This window comes from Phasianus colchicus, chromosome 4, assembly GCF_987193195.1.
Source record: "Phasianus colchicus chromosome 4, bPhaCol1.hap1.1, whole genome shotgun sequence".
In the NCBI taxonomy this organism is placed as follows: Eukaryota; Metazoa; Chordata; class Aves; order Galliformes; family Phasianidae; genus Phasianus; species Phasianus colchicus.
Genome location: NC_143439.1, coordinates 25,203,053 through 25,223,695, shown reverse-complemented (window position 1 = coordinate 25,223,695; position 20,643 = coordinate 25,203,053). Strand labels below are relative to the sequence as shown.

Here is a 20,643-nt window from a genome sequence, read left to right as displayed (position 1 = left end):
GGCCAGAAAAATGTGTTGTACTGAATATCTGCACAGCTGTATTCCTGAAGGATATTACAAGCATGCCTGCTGCCTTGCTGTTACTCTTCCTTTGAGCCAAGGACATCTTCACACAATAGTGATGCATGTATCAAAAGGTACCAAAAAGAACTCCACTGAAAGAACATACAAGAGCCTTGAAACTCTAAAGAAAACCCAGCAAGATATTTCCTTGAGAAGCATAACTTTTAACTAACATACTCATAGATACTTATTGTGCAGGCCTGCCACAGATATCACTACACATTAAAGAAAAAGTTAAACTGGTGAATATTGGTACTTAAACAACCTTATACATTTGTGCAATACCCACACGACCATAAAAACTTCATTCACCTCTAATCAATCACTCCAGTTATTTTAACAGTACTAGCGTAAATCCAGAGAATAACATTTTTCTGCCAAGATTTACAGTGATGTAACTGAGGTCATCACTTGGTTTCATAATTTTTAATGCATACTTATTCCTATATAAATTTAAAGTTTTGCATTCATATAGAAAGGATGAGTAGTAGAGTATAAGCTTTATTTTTGCCTGTATGCTTTGTGCACAAAGAAAAACATTTATATAGGAGCGTTAGATTAAACTTCACATTTAAAGACATACTCAGAACAAGAAAAGCAAGCAGAAAGTACAGGAAGAACAGCAGTTGCCACCAAACTGACTTTCACTACTGTCCTACGCTACCTCTACATAGAGAAGTGATTTTTTTTTTTCCCCCTGGAATCACAAACTGCATAAGGGTTGTTCATTAATTGTGATCTGAAAACATTCCTGGAAAGAAGGGAGCACATACAAAATTTTGATTTCTGGAGTTCCACTTCAAAACTTTCACACTCTATTTAGAGTCATTAGTTTCCCTTAATGACTAGAAAACCTCTGCAAACACTGTTCTTGTTTGTAGTATGCGTCAGAGATCAGTGAGAGTACATTGCTTCCCAAAGGAAGATAAGTGCTGTTTTTGGCCCCCACATTTACACAGAGGACCATGATATGTTCAGTATTTTCTATACATGTCAGAATATCACACCTCAAATTTGAAACACTCCATGAAATGTTTGCCAATTGGCATTTCTCCCCTTCTTAAGAAAATACATTTGGATTATATAGCAAAACAAGCCACTAAACTCCTACTTAGGCCTTCAATGTTCTCCTCCTGGTACTCACATGTACCCTAACACATCAGATTCTCACAGTCTAGAGTAATTCCAGAGAGTCTCCAAGGAAAAAACTTTAGGAGGCACTTGGTAAAATATTGGCAATACATAAACTTGTCTTTTTAACGACAACCACTCTACATTGTTTAGCACATTTAGCAGGATTTAAGGGTCACTCTAATATTGTCACAGACTTTCAAAAACGCCTGTGAGGTAGAGGGGGGAAAAATAGAGATGAAATACACAGTCACAGCCAACAGTTTGTGGGCAAACACTGCATGAGCAGGTGAAAAAAAATCTAGTGATTGTGAAGAGCCTGATGACAGCTTTGGGTTTGCTTCTCTTATTCAACTGTTTCCATTATATTCACTTCTGCATCTGTTACATATTTAGGTACATTTTTATTAGTAGGTTTGAATCCATTGAAGCAGGAGAGTGTGTTTAAAAGACAATTAAAAAAATGAAAAGCTATGAAGACACGAAATGGTTCAGAGAAATAAATGAACAAGGCATGCTCTCTGCAAAAAAAAAAAAAAAAAAAAAAAAAGCATGCACATTTTAACTGCATTTACACCATCTGAATGGAGACAAAGCAAATATAAGTTTCATTTCAAAGGAACCCATGTGAAAGTAACTTGATTCAGGTAATCTCTTAGTATCTATTGCCCAAGTTAAATAATACAAAATTCACAAACACTGTGTAAGCATCTCCCATGCAATAAGCTTTTCTTAAGCAAGCTTCCCCTCATTCTTCTTACTTTAGATGTTATTTAAAACTCTTTTTATAATCATACTTGTTTTCTCTGTATATGTGCTAACAGAAATGTCAGTTCAGGAAAACACTTGAGAACCACAGTTGCAGCAAGAAAGTTATTTCCAAACAAAACTCTCTTCCTGAACTTTGGCCAGTGGTGTTGCGTTCTTGCTTTTGTTTTCAAGATATTCAGTTATTGTTTTTTTTACATATAATCTTATTTTAATATCTTAGCTGGTAGTCAGGGCAATATTTATCTCTAATATTTGAAGATACATGTAAAAGTATTAAAATAAACTATAACAAGGATGAATTTCCTTTGTGCTCCTGGGAGTACTCAAGTCTGACAAAAATTTTGAAGAACTGCATAATACAATAAATTATATTTCCACTTAAAAGTTTAGAGGCACTGCAGAACTTCGTAAGCACTAGATCAGCTCCTCTCTCAAAGGAATCTAAATGAATCTGAACATCTGTATTAAGGTGTAGTTACATGATATACTGTGTTGTCTCCAGACAGCAAAGTCAATTTAAGATGTTCCCATACCTTTTTTCCCTGATCCCAACCATCCCTTCCTCTCTTTCAGCTGCTCCCTGAAATTAGCCAATTTTAGAGAGCACTTAATAAAAAGAACGATGATAACTAATTTAGGACACAGGTGTTTTATCTACAGTAAAATATCTCCACATAGGTTCACAAATCAAAACACTCTCCAGATCAGTCTAATATCACCTACATGTTATTGGAAGGGATCAATTTTTTTCTTTTAAAACACACGAGTGATGTTGCCTGTAATGTAATCTAGAGAAAATAAACTGGGACACAAAAAGCAGACAACAAACATGAAAGTCTGGTCTAGCAGTCAGGGAGCCAACAGAGAGATGGTGATGTTCTGGCTACTTTTCCCAGGACTACTTACCTTGTTACTCTGCAGTGCAAGAAAAATATTACTCCCAGCACGAACTATTCCACAGATTGGTAGTTAAGACAAACCCAGAAACTGGAGACAAGTACTCCGTCCCTCATCTGAGGTGACTACAAGGGCTTAGCCACAATACCAAATGCAAGTTCTGCCACTGCTGTTTTAAGTAGATCAGTGTAAGAATAGTGTTTTTATGATATCTCCCAGACCAATCCCCTAAGGAACTTAGTGTAAATGAGAGAATTGATCTTGGATACTGACTGGGTGCAATGCTCCTCTAAACTGCTTAGGATTGGACACAAGTGGATGTACAATTCTTTTGAGGTCTTTTCATTTTAAATGTTTCTTCGGAATTCTAGCGGCTTTGATGCTGACTTTTTTCAAATGTAATAGCTCCTTTGAATCATCTTGTTTTTCAGTCAGTACTGTGTTCATTTACCCCCTAGGAAAGAGATGAGATGGGCAGAAAAGCTACTATGAAAAAAAACAAAAAGATAGATGGATATTTTCTTAAGACAATCATCACATGGGAAGAATCATACCGGGATTTGACTTCATCAGTGAAAATAATATAGTTCATGAAATATACAGAATAAACATATTGAAAGAATAGTAAAACACCTGTGAGCATAAACTGGTTTTCTGAGAAGCAGCCGAAAATACTTGTCTCTGAAATGTTTTGTAACAGCTTTTTTTTGCAGTTCCACAACTGAATAGATGCTCAATATTCTCCTCAAGCTACAGTCACAGTGTGAAACCAAGCATCAACCATGGTAAGATGATAGAGTACACATATAAAATTCACTTGCCAGTAATTGCTGGCCTCACAAGAACTAGGTATCTTTTCATTTTTGGTCACCATACTTTGCAAATTCAGATACCTCTGGAACATTAGATCAATGAGGGGCTAAATAGACTTATTTTGAAGAAATAAGATGATCTAGAAATCCAGCCCATTCACAGAGGGTCACTGACTTAAAAATTTCAAGCAATCACAAGAAACGTCTTCTCAGATTGTCTTTTTTCTCCCTTACCAATAATATTGTTACCTTCTGTTTTTCAATCTGTTTAAATTATTTCTAATGCCACACTATATGAATTATCTAAACATCTGTGCATATTATATATATAGTGGATAAGTAAAAGCATTACAATCTAATAGATGTGGTACAGAGAAAACAATGTTTGAGCTTTTTTACAATAAAATAGCGTTTTATCCCTGGCTGACAGTAGTCTCAAACTCACAATTACAAATAGATACCTTATGAGCCCCCTAACTAGTTAGTCCAATATTGGCACAGCCCCAGACTTTGATTTTGGAAGTCCTACATTTCTCCATTAATAAGACACTTATCATAAACTCAGAAAATAAATAATCACACAGATGTCATTACCAGCATTTAACTTCTCAGAAGCCCATGCTCAGGAAAGAAATTCTAGGTGTAGTAAGTTTAGAATTGCATACACATGATTTTTCTCAAAGGGTTTGTGAGTATATTTCATTACTCCTTTCCTTATTTCATTAATCATAAAAGCCTCAGCATCTCTTTAAAGAAAGCCTTTTACCTTTAATCACACGGGGCTCTATGGAAAATCAGAATATGCTAAATCTATGAATAAGTACATTTTCCAATATTATTAAGACAATATTTTATTTGTTAGAGAAATACATGAGTTCAGCAATCATTCTAAGTTTTACACAATCTACATGTATTTTTCCCCAGCCTACAGAAGACTGCAGCACTTCAGCTCAAGACTAGAATTACCTTCCTAGTATTCTTTAAGGCCTGTGAAATTCCTGATGCATTTTGGAAAGAATCAACCAATTAAATTACTATTCAGAAGTTGTCAAATCAAGACCACGTTCTTAAGACTACACAGAAAATACTCCTGTCTTAAGGGGTGGCACCTAAAATATTCAAACTACGCTCTATCAGGCCAGACCACAATATTCAAAATGTACACTGTGTGGAATAGCAAGTTCACTTTACCAATAGTTTCCCCTCAAACATCTAGTCTGACAGCATTACAATTTTTAGCAAGACAGACATAGCCTCACCAAATACACCTCTCTTCCTTAGAATCATAGAATGGTTTGGATTGGAAGGAAACTTTAAGATCATCTACTCCCAACCCCTCTGCTGTGGGCAGGAACTCCTCCCACTAGACCACATTGCTCAGAGCCCCATCCAGCCTGGCCTTGAACACCTCCAGCATGGGGGCATTAGCCACAAAATTTCTTTTTTGCCCTAACAAACTCTCAGAAACTTTCATTTTTATTTTTTTTGTTAGTTTGCCTGCCCAGTGCACCCACAGTCACCCTGCACCTTCCAATTCTAGGCTAGTTTACTAAGCAAAAACCAATATTAGACTTGCATTGGGCACAAAATACATTAAATATTTATACAAAACAAGTGCAGCACCATCCATAAGCATCACAACACATTTTAAGTAGTACTACTCTGACAGTTGCACATCCATACAAAAAAAAAAAAAAAACAATGAAAAAGAGAAAACAAAAAACCCTCATACTTCCCTAGATAGTAACCAAATTAAGCTTTTCAATATTCTTAAAATCTATACCCTGATGGGGCTTGAAATGAGCAAGGAGGGTTGTTGTTGTTTTTTCTCCTTGGTCATTTCAAGAACGGTACTTGAAGAATAACATACCACATAAGGCATTTCAAAATATTTCTTCAGTTAACAAAATAAGGCTTAACATATCTACCAGTTCTTTTAACTCAAAAAGAGAGCTGATGTCAGATTGGCTGCAAAGAACAAGATGTGTATTTAGTGCATGCACTAGTCTAAATAGGGAAAAAGATACAGGAAAGGGAGAAAACAGTATGTATAAATCAGTGCTAAGGTTTTAAGAAGTAGAAAAGAAGATAAAATTGCCTATTTATAGATGGATTTGTAAACTTTCCTTGGTTTCCTTCAATACTTGAAGAAATTTGGTTTTCTCCAGAACATACTTAGGGAAGCAGACAGGAATAACGCGCTGCAGTATCATCATATAAATTAAAGAAAATCAAATACAAAATTTTCATTAAGTTTCAGTGATATTTAGTGAAATAAAAAAAACCTCTTTCAGCAAAAATTACAAAAACAGCTTTTGCTGACAGTCTCAATAAAACTTCATTACCCATTTTGTGAAACTGTAATTAATCACCTTCATTTCTGCATACGAAACATTTCACACAGCTGTTGAAATACTTGGAAACACTTGTTGGCTATCAGGATCTTGAAAGCATTTTATATATATATATATATATATATATTTCAAAACTCCATTTCACATAGAAAATAGCTTGGATAGAAGAGATTAACCCAAGGTATTTTTGTTTCTCATTCAGGAAGCAACTCATCTTTCTTAAACAAAATATCCATATACGTATACATTAATGGACACATCTCTAAATAGTGTTGTTATGATTAAACCCTCACTATTCTGCTGCTGGGAAAGACTAGCGCTATATTCTTAGCAGATGTAATGTTGGGATTGTTTCATACTCTTCAGAGAAATTGCATCGTGTGATTTATCACCCTAATGCAAGTGAAACAATGCTGACTGGAATGCTGTCAGGGACAAAGGACAATTCCAGCTGATTGACATTTACTTAAGAACAACAAAGCTAGCATCTTTGTACAATCTTAAAGCTCACAAAGCAGTCTGGAAAGCTGAAATTTGCCAGATCTTCCTATATATAGCAGCCATCCAACACCTACTATAAGCAAAGGAATTATATAGAGTAGATTACAGGGCCTGAGGCCACACACAGTCTAATTTTCATCATCTCTGGAAAAGGATTTAAACATTACAGCTCCGTACAGATATAAAGTTTCCAGTTGAAATGGCCATACAAAACCACTCAATAAAATAGAAAATTTTAAAAAGGGCAAATATCTTTGATTAATACAAATCCTTAGAGCTTCAAAAACAGCTTTAAAACATGCTGCGTCTGAATCTCTCTACTACCAAAAAAAAAAAAAAAAAAAATTAAGCAAAAGGTAAGATTCAGTAAAAATGAGATTTCAATTCTTTGAGAAATAAATCAGCATTCCAAGCCTCTAAGTAGTGTACATAAACCATGAGACTTTAAAGTTTCCATGTTCTTATTCCACTGAAATAGTTTTCAGTGGACTTGAGGTCTCTATTTTGGAAAGCCAATTCAACAGAGAATAAAGCCTTGTTCAAATTGCTGATTTTTTTTTTCCAAAAGAATAAAACAAATAAAAAGTAATTTAATTCATCGAAGAGATCAATTATTAAAGCCTCTTTAAAAATATTTTGATCCGAATATCTTGGGTTTTTAAGTTCTAGTCAACATCGCATTAACTGTTGCACTAACAAGTATAAATGCAGTTCCTGCCTTTCCTCTGAAGAGCCATAAAAGTGCAACGCTTTCATAATATAGGTAAAGATATAAATCTCAGCTCCAGGTGTTCTTGAATCACTTTCCATAATCTGCAGTGAAACTACTCTTGTCCAATGCTGACTAAATTTTGAGTGGTTTGTATGAATGGATTTGTATGAATTTGAAGTATCTTGAGATGGGATACGTAAAATAAATTGAAACTTACTGCCATAGCTACTTTCTGAAATGCATATTAAATGGACTTTAAAACCAGTTTTGAAAATCCATCTGCAGAAGCGATATACAAAAGTGACAAATGAGGACTGAACACCATCCAGATCACAAATTTAATTGGAAGAAATACAGTAAGCAATTTTAAAAAGTCACAACCTGGACTAACAATTCAGTTTAAATTAGAATTTGCAGTTATTTTTCCAGTTGAAATCAGTAGTTATTCTGTGTTTTGCTCTACATCAGAAAAGCATGTCTATTGAGTGTAAAACAGCTCAAGATAACAAATATTAGCAGCAGTCATTTTAAACATAATTCCCAGGCAGAGTGTAAACCTTCTTCAGGGCTGACCCTAGCACCACCCAAAACCCTCCCTGACCACAGATTCATTCTCTATGTATTCATGGATAAATGGGTTTCTCTAGATGCAAGGGCTGCTCTATAGGTAATGCCTCCTATTTTATTATGTTGATCCACAACATCAGAGGTGGATGTTGGTGGTATGGGAGCCGAGGCTGAACCTTCCCACCATTATTCCAATGCATTCTGTTGCCGCACAGTAGATGGCAGCAGAGGGACAGTCTGACAGAATGACATCTGACATGGAAGTGCACATGAAGCAAAGGTTTGTCACTGAATTCCTCCGTGCAGAAGAAATGGCACCCACTGACATTTATTGATGCTTGATGAGACCAGTTTATCTGCCAATCATTTGTCACTGATTCTACACTATACTTAGGATAATAAATTCCAATTCTAAATAGCTTTAACATCCAATTTTGCTACTGCACTTCAGATTCTGGTCCTGGCTTTTTGGGTCTAAAAGCCTGACAGTGAGCATGTGCACATACCACCAGGCATGAGTACCTTCTAATGATTCTTCTTTCTTAACAGCCCTGAAAACTAGTTAGCAAGATTGAGCCCTGCTGTAAATTTGACATCAATTATTTACGAGTCAATCACAGGTGTGTACCACAAAGTAAGGTGTCTTGCAAACCTATGGTAAATATGTGAAACATATTCTTTAGTAGTGTTTTTGCTATGCTTTTAGCATTAAAGGGCAAAAATACATTGGAGCACTGTGCATCAGTAATTTGGTGGGCTACCAGCAGTCTGAAAATGACTTTAAAAAACCTCTACATGTGGATTTACACATTGCTTAGCAGCCACGTGAAAGGGAACATTACCTGTGAGAAAAACATTTTATATTGAAAAGTGACATTTCATATTTTAAACAGCGGGAAATTTACAAACACATACGGGGAAGAAGAGAAAACACACATGTTGTTAAACTTATATATTTTGCATCAGTAAAGATAAAAAGCATCATCTACAGAAATAGGAACAACCATTCCAAAGAAGATGTGTGCCAGACAGTCTACAGTTATAGGTATTTTTTATTCTGAATATAAGGGAAGTATGTCAGTAAACACTAGCAAATGTTGAATAACAGCCAAGAACAAAAGAAGGTCATTGTTAAAGCAAAGTTTGGAATAGGTTTAGCTACTACTTCAACAGGAGCCAAGTAGAACACTGCACACCACCAACTGCACAAAAACACACATCGTAACTCATGTAAGTCTTGTTTAACTTTCAAGCACGAAAACAATACAAAAAGCCCAATTAAAACTACACTTAACACAAAAGCCTGTATAGAATCCATGCAGTCAACTTAAACTTCATAATGATAACACCATTTAGAAGTAGAAAAAATGAGGCAAAGATCCCAGTTTTGTGTGTGAGATTAGGAAGTTTTTCCTCAAAGCAAGAATAATCTTCAATTACTAGCAGAATAGAACTAATTATTAGATACTATAACGCAGTATGCACAACTGTTAACAACCTTTCTCATGCCTTTTCTGAGTAAAGGAAGAGAGCCACCTTTAGACAAAAGCAGCAGTTTCTTCAGCTGTCATCCACTACCTTAATTTAAAAAACGCCCTTCACCTTTCTCCTTTTACACCACTTAAAATAAAATGTAAAATCTTAATTTATCTTATTTCTCAACTTCTAAATTACCTTGAGCTTTAAAACATTTCTGGAAGCAACAGAAAAGGTGATTCTAATGAGGAAAAAAAATCCTCAATAAGAGATTTGAAGAGCAGATATTTGCACTAGAGTAAAGCAGAGGAAGGAACCAAAGGGAATACTATGGATTTACAGATAAGCATTGGAACATTTTCCATTTTAGAAAACCAAACAAGTGGCTTGCTGCAGGACAGGGAAATATAACAGATCAGAAAGCTTCTGCTTATCTAGAAAGTTATGAAAGGTAGAATTGCTTTAGAGGTAAAAAAAAAAACAGCAAGGCAAGTTTAAACAATTTTAAGGAAACACACGTGGATACATCTGTATGCAGAGCATTTTAAAGACCTGAAAATAAATAACAAAGTAGCCTAAGGAAGAAGAGTTAGACTGCATAAATTAAGTCGAAAAGATTATTTCTAGAAAGTTATTTTGTCATAAATGTGACCTATCTGTACATCAAAGAGGTGCTGAAGCTTCATGTAAGCAGAAGCAGTTTGGACCAGCTGTGCTTCATTATGAGTTTCTAGCTTAGCTGAGGGTTAGAGCCTCAAGTCCCTGCTGACAGATGTTTGAATAATACTTTATTTGGTTGATTTTGTAAGAAAGGGCTGAAATGATTGCCTTTGCTGACAGGAACCTTAATAGTAACTTGAATTTGCAATGTTACCTGTTTCTCACGGGTCATCTGAGATAATTTCAGCTATGTAAGTTAAGTAGCTTTGAATCTTCCTTGATTTCAAAAGAGATTTCTGGGTAGCCGTAAGGTCTCAGGCAGACAAGATGCTGAAATTTAGGGAGAGAGGGCCTCAGAAACCCAAAAGTGAAAGGAAAAAAAGCCTAATGTCTTTTGTATTAAGCAGATCCCATGGTTAAGTGTACTGAGGGGTCAGTGTCTTCTTTAACAGCGCTTATCTTTTTAATAGGAATTTAAATGGATAATCACTTCCTCTAAGCAACTTTTAAGTGCCAAACAATAAGTTATACCACTGAAGCTGTGAAACCACGCTCCTTCTGAAGGGTGCTGTACTTGTTCTAAAATTACGATTTCTGCAATTAACCATGAAATAGGCATTCTTGAGCATTTTAGTTTTTAAGGAATATTGGTGAAAAATTGTTTCCAACATTCTATATACTATTCTGCCAATATTCCTTCCAAATTTATCACAGTTCATCTACACCTAAAATGCCAAAACTTAATCTCTGAGATAAGAATGAAGTAAAATGAATGAAGTACGAGAAGGCTGGTGAATGTTAGGACAAAGATTTAATGTGTACTATCCTTCTTAGCAATACAGCTCAGCAGTCAAAGCTAGAAAGCAGAAACATCAACTTCAAATGTATCCATAAATGTTCTTGACATGTTCTATCTGGTGAGATATTTTTTATGTGTTAACCTCAAGGTTGATAAGATTACAAAAGCTGGAAAAGAAATGAGAATCTGTTTTGAAAATGCTCCCAGAATGAAAAAGAGTTGCTGACAAATATAAAAGAGGATAAATGATAATTCTAATTTGCATTGATAGGTCCTGAGCTGATTCTGCCTACTCAAAAATGAGATCTGGAACATACAGAGGGGTTTGGGAATTAAAATAACCCAATTTGAAATCTCAGAGATATTAAACTTTGCTATGAAGAGTTCTAGGACCCAAACATAAAATAAAAAATCCAATATAAAGAATCCCAGACTAATATCTCTACAAATAATTTGAAAATACTTGTGCTAGTTTCCACATTTATGTTCTGTAAGAGTTGTTTTCATGTTTGGGAGACTGTTGTCTATGAATTTACTCTCTTCTCTCTCTAGTCATGCAATTTATTCAAATGTATTTACTATTTTACTAGTATACTCAAGTACAGATTCCCTGATGTATTTCCCAGTATTTATCTTTCTAGTCCATCACATCTCTCATGGTTCCTTCTCTTCAAGTCTGCAAAAAATCCAGTTGCTTCCCTATTCTAAAAATAACCTAAGTGATGCATAATCTCCATCAGTAAAATAGGATGAGTGAAGAATAGCAATGCTTTAGCCATAGAAATTGACTAATCTTGTTTACTTGTTCTATTTATTGAAGATACTCACTAACACAGATGCCATTGCATAAACAGCTCTCTTTTTCTGTAATGCAAGGCATAAAAGAAAGTATTGGTAAGTAAGATACCTCATTAATTAATAAACATCACAAATAATTTCTTTCTACTGGACAAAAAAAAAAAATGTGTCAGCTTAAGTGTAATATTCTTCAAAGATGATTTAAGGGCTAAAAGTAATAGACATGCTCATAACCATAATAGAATGGCTGGAAACTATCTGACATTTCATAAAACTCTTTCTTTTGGGTTATTTTTCCATTCCCCACCTGCTCCTCTCCAACAAACAGAATTAATTCAGTTGAACTTAAAATATGGTCATTGTTGATCTTCTTTGTTCTTCATTTTTATTTTTTAACTTTCAACAAAAAGACACAGGAAGATGCAACCAAAAGAGAAAACTGACTTTAGTTCTGGTAGTAGAATGAACAAGCCAGACATTAAACCCAAGAAGCAGATTCTGAAACAGAAAACCATAGCTTCAACACATAGAGAAGGAAAATAGCCAGCCAGACATGAGGAAAGTGGAGGAGAGGAGAAATGAAAATAAATCTCCCTTTCAGGCACAAAATTAGTTTTCTAGCTGATCTTTACGAGGACTATGTAGTTGACCTGATAATAGTGATAAAAACAGAGTTAGATGTAACTGGGCCCATCCAGCACCACATGCAACTGAATTCCTCATTGATATCAGGAAAATATTTCTCACCAAGAGATAAAGTACACATTTACAGATGCAAGAAATGCAGAACAACAATTTCTGTAGAGCTTTTAAGAAAATGCTCTTAGGCATCAAGCCTTAAAGCTAGAAAATAATAAAACCTAATTATTAGGATTTTACCTGTAACACTGCCTCTGTTATAAATAAGTGCTTAAAGAACAAAAAGTGAATATAAAATTCAATTTTTATTAAAAAGAAAATCTTGTAATTCTGAAACAGTCTCTACACTGCAGAGAGCTTTATAATTTTTAAGCTTTAAAACTTTTTAAAATAAGTATTATATAATTTCAAATGTTAATTTAATGTTTGTCTGGAGCTCTTGAGAATTTTTATGTGGAAAAGACTACTGATCTTGTCAGTTTACTGGGATGTTCTTTCGTCTTAAACTTTCTCTCAGACATGAAGATCCTGCTACAATTCACACCGTCTCTCCATTATTCAAAGCTGCTATCTTCTCTGTAACCAACAGAACTGTAGCTGACCTTTTTCCTGAGAAGGCAATGTTAGCTACTGTTATCTTAAAAATGCAGCAAGTATCAGTCTTATACAGCGAAAAAAAGTCGCTTGAAGACTAAACTGTTTATATTACAGTAGACATTTCTGTCTACGGTTGCCAATAAACTAAACTGTATCATAATTTATGTGCTTTATTTAGATGAACATGCTATATTTCCAAGGTTCTGTTTGCAGTAAGTGTCCACTTTTTCTTTCGTATAATGACGACACTGGAGCAGTGACAAAAGAATGATCCTTCAGTAAATTATCTGACTGAAAGTTCAGATTGAAAAGCATTATTCCTGCACTAATAGCAGGTTTCCTTTTCACGGAAAATGATATTATTCTTTAAATCACTACAAATAATATTCCTTAAATTTTTAACAGAAGGGTACCGAGCCTATTTTAAAATAGAAATCTTGAGTTCAAATAAGTTCTAGGTTAGCAAAAACTCATTCATCTTAAGGTGTTACTAAGCAAGAATTATACTAGAGTTGATATTACTATTTCTGTTAGAGGCTATTAATGAACTATATTACATTTTGAACATTTTTCTTCACATTTCACTATTTTAGAAGTGTGCTTCTTACTGTGCCAGTGTTTGGTTTACCTTAATCTGTTTGTTTCTCTTTCCTCACCTCATTACAAAATCAAATAGTTTAGAAAGCATTGAAAGCTATTTAAAGGATTAATGGAAGTAACTGAACGTTACCAGACCAGTGATTAAGGATACTACTAGGAACAATGATAGCATCAATTCTGCTGCACTTCTGACTACATTGTTTTTTATTATTATGCAGCCATGTAGTCATAGCTGACTTTTCAAGACAGGAGAAAAAAAAAAGACTTATCTCAGAATACATAACTCTAGCCGGCCAGCAACACCTCAAAACAATGTTTTAGTCTTCATTGTATTCAAGGTGATTGTGACATCCATGATACTAGGTTTGACCTCAGCTATATCCTAAAACATAATAGCACTCAGAAAGCACACAGAAGACCTAACAGAGGTCAAGAAGAGCCTGTCTGAGGAGGTACTATAATAGGAGACAAGGTACCAAAATTTTCACTCACCTCGTAAATCATAAAAGAAGCAAACTGACCCACACAGGCAAGCTATTAACAAGGAAGCCCTTAGCAGTGAAGGGAATTTTAGTCCCAAGAAACCAAGCGTGATATGCAAAAAATACTGCAAAAAGCAGATACCTTAACCTGTCTCACTTTGGGGTACCCCAGCTGCATACTCTCAGCCTCTTTCTCCCATATTGGCTTAGCTTTGTGCCTAGCCAGTGCAGTTTGGATGAATTCTGCTTCTCTTTTGCTTCTGGTCTCCCCCCAGCCAAAATGGCACAGTTCACACTGTTACATGCACAGAGCTTCCTAATAAACTAATTCATTAAGATTGTCATAGGGTCACAGCCTATGAAAAATGATATTCCTTCAACAAGCTTCTCTGCTGCTTGAATACAAAGCAGAAAGTAAAATACTTCTGTTCTTTGAAACTCCACCTTCATTGTCAGAGGGAGAAATCCGATGCTGAATAGCTGGCAGTATAGCCGTCATCACAGAAGGAAAACATATCAATAAACAATTTCTAATAAACTTGAAATTGAATTTGAATTGAAATGTTAGCATAAATTAATATTAGCAATGAATATTGGATTTGTATAATTTTTTTTTCTTTCCCCGTTCCATTACCCACAAGCCTTTGATATACCTCACAAATCACGTATGCACTGGAGACAACAGAAAGCTAAATGCATTCTGATAAAAATATGAAAAACGTAGAGAAGAGGAGGTTAAGTCCAAAGAGAATAACAAAAGAGATTAAAAAAAACGCTTTGAAGAGAAACACTGATTCCAAACCCAAGGCCAACCATCCCTCTCCAAAGAGAGAGCACTCGTTTTCTTCACTTAAGTACAGAAGAGAAATATGTCAACATTTTCACTTTTTATGCCACTGTTCACCACCACATTTTTAGAGTTCTTCAATAGAATGTTTGCTGCACTTCTGAGGAGCATATGGGTCTGAACAATCTCCTCTTCTGCACATCACCTTTGAAGTTGTAGTAATTACTTTTTTCTCAGTACTAATTTTCCCTACTCATTTGAGCAGTTTTAATTTTAAACAGTTCTCAGTACTAGCATAGTTTTAATTAATTGCAGCCCCTTTGTATTTTGTGTTGTCTGATTGTATGACACATCACATTATGAATCTATCTTCTTAAGTATTATTAGAAAAAAAGTTTTCTGCTGATACCCATAGTAAGTGTATCCTGGACATTTTTTCTGCTTCCCTTGTTATTTCATTTTTAGGTCATCCAGAAGAATCTCCTGTAACTGTGCTTCACTTTAACAAGGGCTGACATTCATAAAAAAAAATGTATTCAGAATAAGTCCATAAACATCACTAGAATTCCATCTTGCTCTTCACTCAAAAGAACTTCTCTCCTTAAACAAGAAAGGATCGTTGTCGGTCACAACGATTAGCTTGCCTTCACTAAACTACCGTAGGCACCAGTGAAACTGTACCTTTACAGCAAAGTTCACAACCTATTCAAGAACACCTAGAGTTAGATCACAACTTCCTGGGATTACAGATCATTGCTAGTACATACTCATGTCAATCTTTTAAGCTGGGAGAAAGACCATCAGATAAGTTACTAAATAAAAATTCTAACAGTGTAACAAAATCATGCCTGTAACAAAAATTCCATTGAAGGCCAAGTTCCTGACATCAACTATGAAATAACTAAAGACAAACAACATCTTCAAATCCCTTTCAAATAACTAGAATTTATTATTATTAATACTAAAAACTAAGACTACATATCCTCTTACTGTTCAGGTATGGGAGTTACTTTAACTAAGAATAGAACAGCATTCCAATAGTGGTGTACCAAAAAAAAAAGTCACAAGACTCAAACTGTTGTATCACAGCTTACAAAGAGATTTGATAAAGTATTCCGTCTAGCAGTTCCCCACCATATCAGCATCTATTTTTCTGAAGCTCACACAAAACCACAATTACTTTATCTGAAATTATCACAGCTGTCAACTTCTTTTATAACTACAAGAAGCTGGAGCTTAAGTTACTACTAATACATAAGCTCAAGTAAGTTCATGAACTCACCCTTTAGTTCCTTCCATAATTTCCAATGGAATGGTTTCAATTAACAAAACTCCTGAAACCAGACTACAATTTTTTTTTTCCATTAACTCCTTTCTTAAGTAATTCCTAAAAGTGGGCATAAACAATGAACCAAACTGTGTAACAGTTGGAGGAAAACAACAGGAATCATTTTGTTTTACAGTTGGAGAAAGCAGACAAAGTTACTATACATAATTTATGCAATGACATTGGGATACAGATTCTATGTAATGCCAGATCATAACTGAGTATGATAGAAAAGATACAGCCAACTTTCTTAGTTAAGAAACAATAAAGCATACTAAAAATAACTGGTGTCTTCATGTATTGTACAATCCACTTATATTGATAGTGATGAAATATTTCAAACTACATTAATAATATGTTCAAATTCCCACTTCAGAATCAAACTCAGCTTGAGAAGATGATGCTTCATATTTCTGTAAAACTGTGTGACCATCTATAACAAATACTATTTTAAACTTAAAAGGTTTCCAAACATGTCTTCTGTGAATTTGGTTTTTATTTGACAGTACATTTTACATCCATTTTACATAGCAAGAGGCTAAACCTACCAAATTGGCTAGGGAAAAAAATCAGAAGCACATGTAGTACACAGAGCTACTTTAATACCTGAAAACTGACCCAATTCTGAAACACAGATTCCCTTTTATGTTATGTGTTTTTTCAGATATATATCCTGCCCCTTCATTTGATAATTCAGACATAAGTTAAACAAATGCAGAATAAACAGGTTTCATGAATATATACACTGAGACACTGTGTAGGAACTTCTTTATTTCTAGTTCACTGCACACAGAGAACAAATCCTTCGACAGCAAAGCACTAACCTGACACATCCTCTTTCTCTCACCCTGTTGTCACCACATCAAGCTGCTTCAGCTAGAAGTTCAGACAAATGTTTGCATGCAAATTTGTAAAGTAAATCACAGAATGTGGATGGAAAAGAAAGAAGATACCCTGCATGTCATGTTTTTAGTATAGCACACTTAAGTCAATTCAGTTACTAGTTCACAGCAGAGCCAGATGGGAATGAGAAAAGGTGGGAGGAAATCCCTTAAACTGGTACTGCCAAAATGTTCAGCTTTGTTAAACTACTCTCACCATTCACGGAAACTATTCAAGGCTCTTTAATTGCAATTCTCCTAATCCCATATCATATTTCAACATACACTCAGTGGAGCATAGCAACACCGGGTAAAATGGGAACAACAAGTGTGGAAAATTTAAGCTCCTCTCACAATATCTTGCAAAAACATAGCAGTATCATTCTTTAAAATACCCTGAGATATAATACTTTGACACTACTTATAGTACAAATGAATCATTATAAAACAAACCCCTCCAAAATTCTACACTGCTGACTCTAGAGTCTATCACAGAATCATAAAGGTTGGAAAAGATCACCTGATCCAACTATCCACCTATCACCAATATTGCCCACTAAAATCATGTTCCTTAGTACTACAATTATGTGTTTCTTGAATACCTCCAGACAGTGACTCAAACACCTTCCTGGACAGCCTGCTGCTGTGCCTTTAAGGCTTCTTTCATGAAGAGCAGCCAGTCTTCCTGGACTCCTTTACCCTCCAGGACTGAATCCCAAGGGGAACCCTCCCTTCCAGTGTCCTGAATAGTTCAAAGTCTGCCCTCCAGAAGTCCAAGGTAGCAGTTTTGCTGACTTCCCCACTGATATCATCACGAATAAAGAGCTCAAACATTTTGTGTTTGCTCTGCCCTAGGCAGCTTCTGATCTCCACATATCCCACCAGTCCTTCTCAGTTTGTGAACTGTAGATCTAGCAGGGCTCCTCCCATGGTAGGCTTTCTTACCAGCTCCAGACACTCTAGAAACCTAGACTGCTTCCTCTGCCCTGTGTTGTATTTCCAGCATATATCAGGGAATTTAAGTCCCCCATAAGAACAATGGCAGGCAGCCGCATAACTTCTTCCAGCTGCTCATAGAACACCTTATTTGTCTCTTCATCCTGGTTAGGCAGTCTATAACAGACCACCACCAAGATGTCAGCTCTCCCCGATCCTTAACTATAGTGACTCAACTTTATCATTGCCAGCCCCAAGATCAACAGCATCTAAACTTTCTAGGACAGATAGCAATATCACCATTCCTCCTTTCTTGCCCATCCCTTCTGAAGAGGTTGATAGCCATCACTGCAATATTCCAGTCCTGGCAACAATCTCACCATGTTTCAGTAAGGGTAACTAAGTTACAGTTTGCCTGGGGCATGATGGCTTTCAGCTCTTCCTGTTTGCTGCCCACATTGTGCGTATTACCATAGCTGCAATGCAACTGAGCCATTTGCCACACTCTTCACCCTGGTATTGCTCTCCCAGGTTCACTTCTAGCAAGCCTCGTTTTATCCCTTTTCCCCTTCATAGCTAGTTTAAAGCCCTCTCAACAAGCCCTGCCAGCTCCTACTCTAGGATCAGTTTCCCTCTTTGAGACAGATGAGAGGCATCAGACTGCCCCACAGTTGAAAAAGCCAAAAGTCCTACAGTGGCACCAGTCTCCCAACTATGTATTTATCAGCTGGGAGACAGGTTTTCCTGCTCCTCTCAGTATTTCTCACTGCCATTGAAGGGATAAAGGAAAATATGGTCTGTATTCCTGCTCTAACAACTAATGCCAACATTATGTCCTGAAGTCCCCTTTGGTAGCCCTCAATCTAGTTTGATTATCTGATGTTGATATCTTTTTCCTGCATAAGAATTTTCCTTTACTTAACTGAAAGGCTAAAGGAGAACACTGCACTGGAACACCATTGCTTCACACTACTGTTTATTGTTGTTAATTAAAGCAGTTTTCTCCCAGATAATTTAAAGCCTTCCTGATTTCAAATCAAGTATCTGCTCTGGATGGAATCCAAAGAAAATGAAAATTTTGCAATAAAAAAGACAGCATCTGCTACATTTAAATTGCACATGCAAGATTACTGTTTACTACACCTTGAAATGAGCTGTTTAATATCTAAGCAAAGAAATGTCATGTAGTTCTTAATAACTGCTTTTCCTCACTTAGAATGCTTAACACACAGGTGTTTTAATTTCCTTCAACTGCTCTAAAGCTTTACCTGCTTTAGAGGAGTATCAGGAGTATCTAAGTAAAGATAGAAAGTTTGTGTTGTTTTTCTGTTTGCTTGTTTTGGTTGTGCTTTTTTTTTTCCTCCCATGTCTGAAAGTGGTAAAGCAACATTAAGACATACAGCAATGTTTGCCAGAAGTCAGTATTGTGCAAAACCTAAGTCTGATGGGTTTAGATTTCTATTTTTATGCAAACTTGTATAATCAATGAATATACAGATGTTATAATTATGAAATAAACAAGAGAGTTTGACTAAGCAGGTTATTATATCAAGAAGAGAACAGATAGAATGCTTACCCTCGTCCTGGGCTCACTGTAAAACTCCAAAGGAAGGATCTCCAGAAAGAGATCCTTCCCCCCGGTAGTCAGCTCTTAAATGTATCTAGGAGAGGTGGAGCCAGGCTCCACCTCTTCAAGCAGCACAGGTGAATTGCCTTCACCTGTGCTCACGTGGCTGACTCATTGCTCGCCTCAGGTGAACAATCAGAGGTTCAGGCCACGATTCAGTAGTTCCCATACAATACTAAAATGAGAAATGCATCCTAGGTTTAAAACACACTGAAATGTATAGCTAAAATTAAAAAAACAAAAACAAAAAACAAACAAAAAAAAAAAACCAAAAAAAAAAAACCACCAAAATTCAAGTATTCTTAACAGAAAAAAAAAAATAGGAATATCTCAGATTTGTTCTTAAGCTGTAATGAAGATACAAAAGTCTTAATGCACAGCATGACCAGACTAAAAGCAGTGACAAAATTATTTTTTATATTATAATTCAAAGATGGGGGCCCTACTAATTGCTGTTGAGAGTGAGGGAAAAACTCTTTCCCCACAGAGTCTCGTTCTGCAGATTCTGAGATTTTCACCTTAATGGAATTGATTTCAAGAAAACACACATTCTGTATCACACAAACATAAAGGAAAAGTTAACCAAAAGAAAAATTAAAAATGCAAACAAAAAATTCTCAGCCAAGGTTTTTTCTCAACTATGTTTGCTTTTGGACTGGAAATTGCTTGAGCCTGACATCAGATACATGACTAAACCAGGACAGAAACTCCAAGAATAATAATAAGAAAACTGAATACAATTATAAGGAAGTGGGGCACACTTAAGAATTATATCCTTCAGATTGAATACACTTCTGATGATGCAAAATGTAATACTATAAGAACTTCAAGTTACACCTAAATATTGGTATTTAACTGAACTCAGCCTTTCTTAGGTACAACCAAATCTGAATTTTAGTGTTTTACTTAAAATGATATTATGCTTTATCATCCCACATATAACTGAATCTACACATGCATTACAAGGTGCATTACTCTACTGAAGTTTAAGGAGATATTCTCAAAACAATTCTTGGATCTAAAATTAATAACCTACATTTTTAAATACTTAAATTCTGTAAGCTTACACACTAATAGTGATTCAAGTGATGAGCTATAATCATAGAACATTTATCTTGAATAATATCTCTTGAACAAAAGGAATTTTTTCCCAGTCATTGGAAAGAGGTGGGCATGATGGAAAATATAGCAAAGAATACTATCTGGATGAATTTAATTTGTGTTTT

General features: G+C 35.5%; 1 protein-coding gene across 2 annotated transcripts in view; it reads right to left on the bottom strand.

The window, feature by feature from the left end:
- Positions 1 to 19,597, bottom strand: part of LOC149918129 (uncharacterized) — a 44,865-nt gene extending 25,268 nt beyond the window's left edge. For both annotated transcript variants that reach the window (XM_090140072.1, XM_090140073.1), the window contains exon 1: positions 19,367 to 19,597. The gene's annotated coding sequence lies outside the window, so the exon portion shown is untranslated. The remainder of the gene's footprint in view (positions 1 to 19,366) is intronic.
- Positions 19,598 to 20,643: the final 1,046 nt, after the last annotated feature.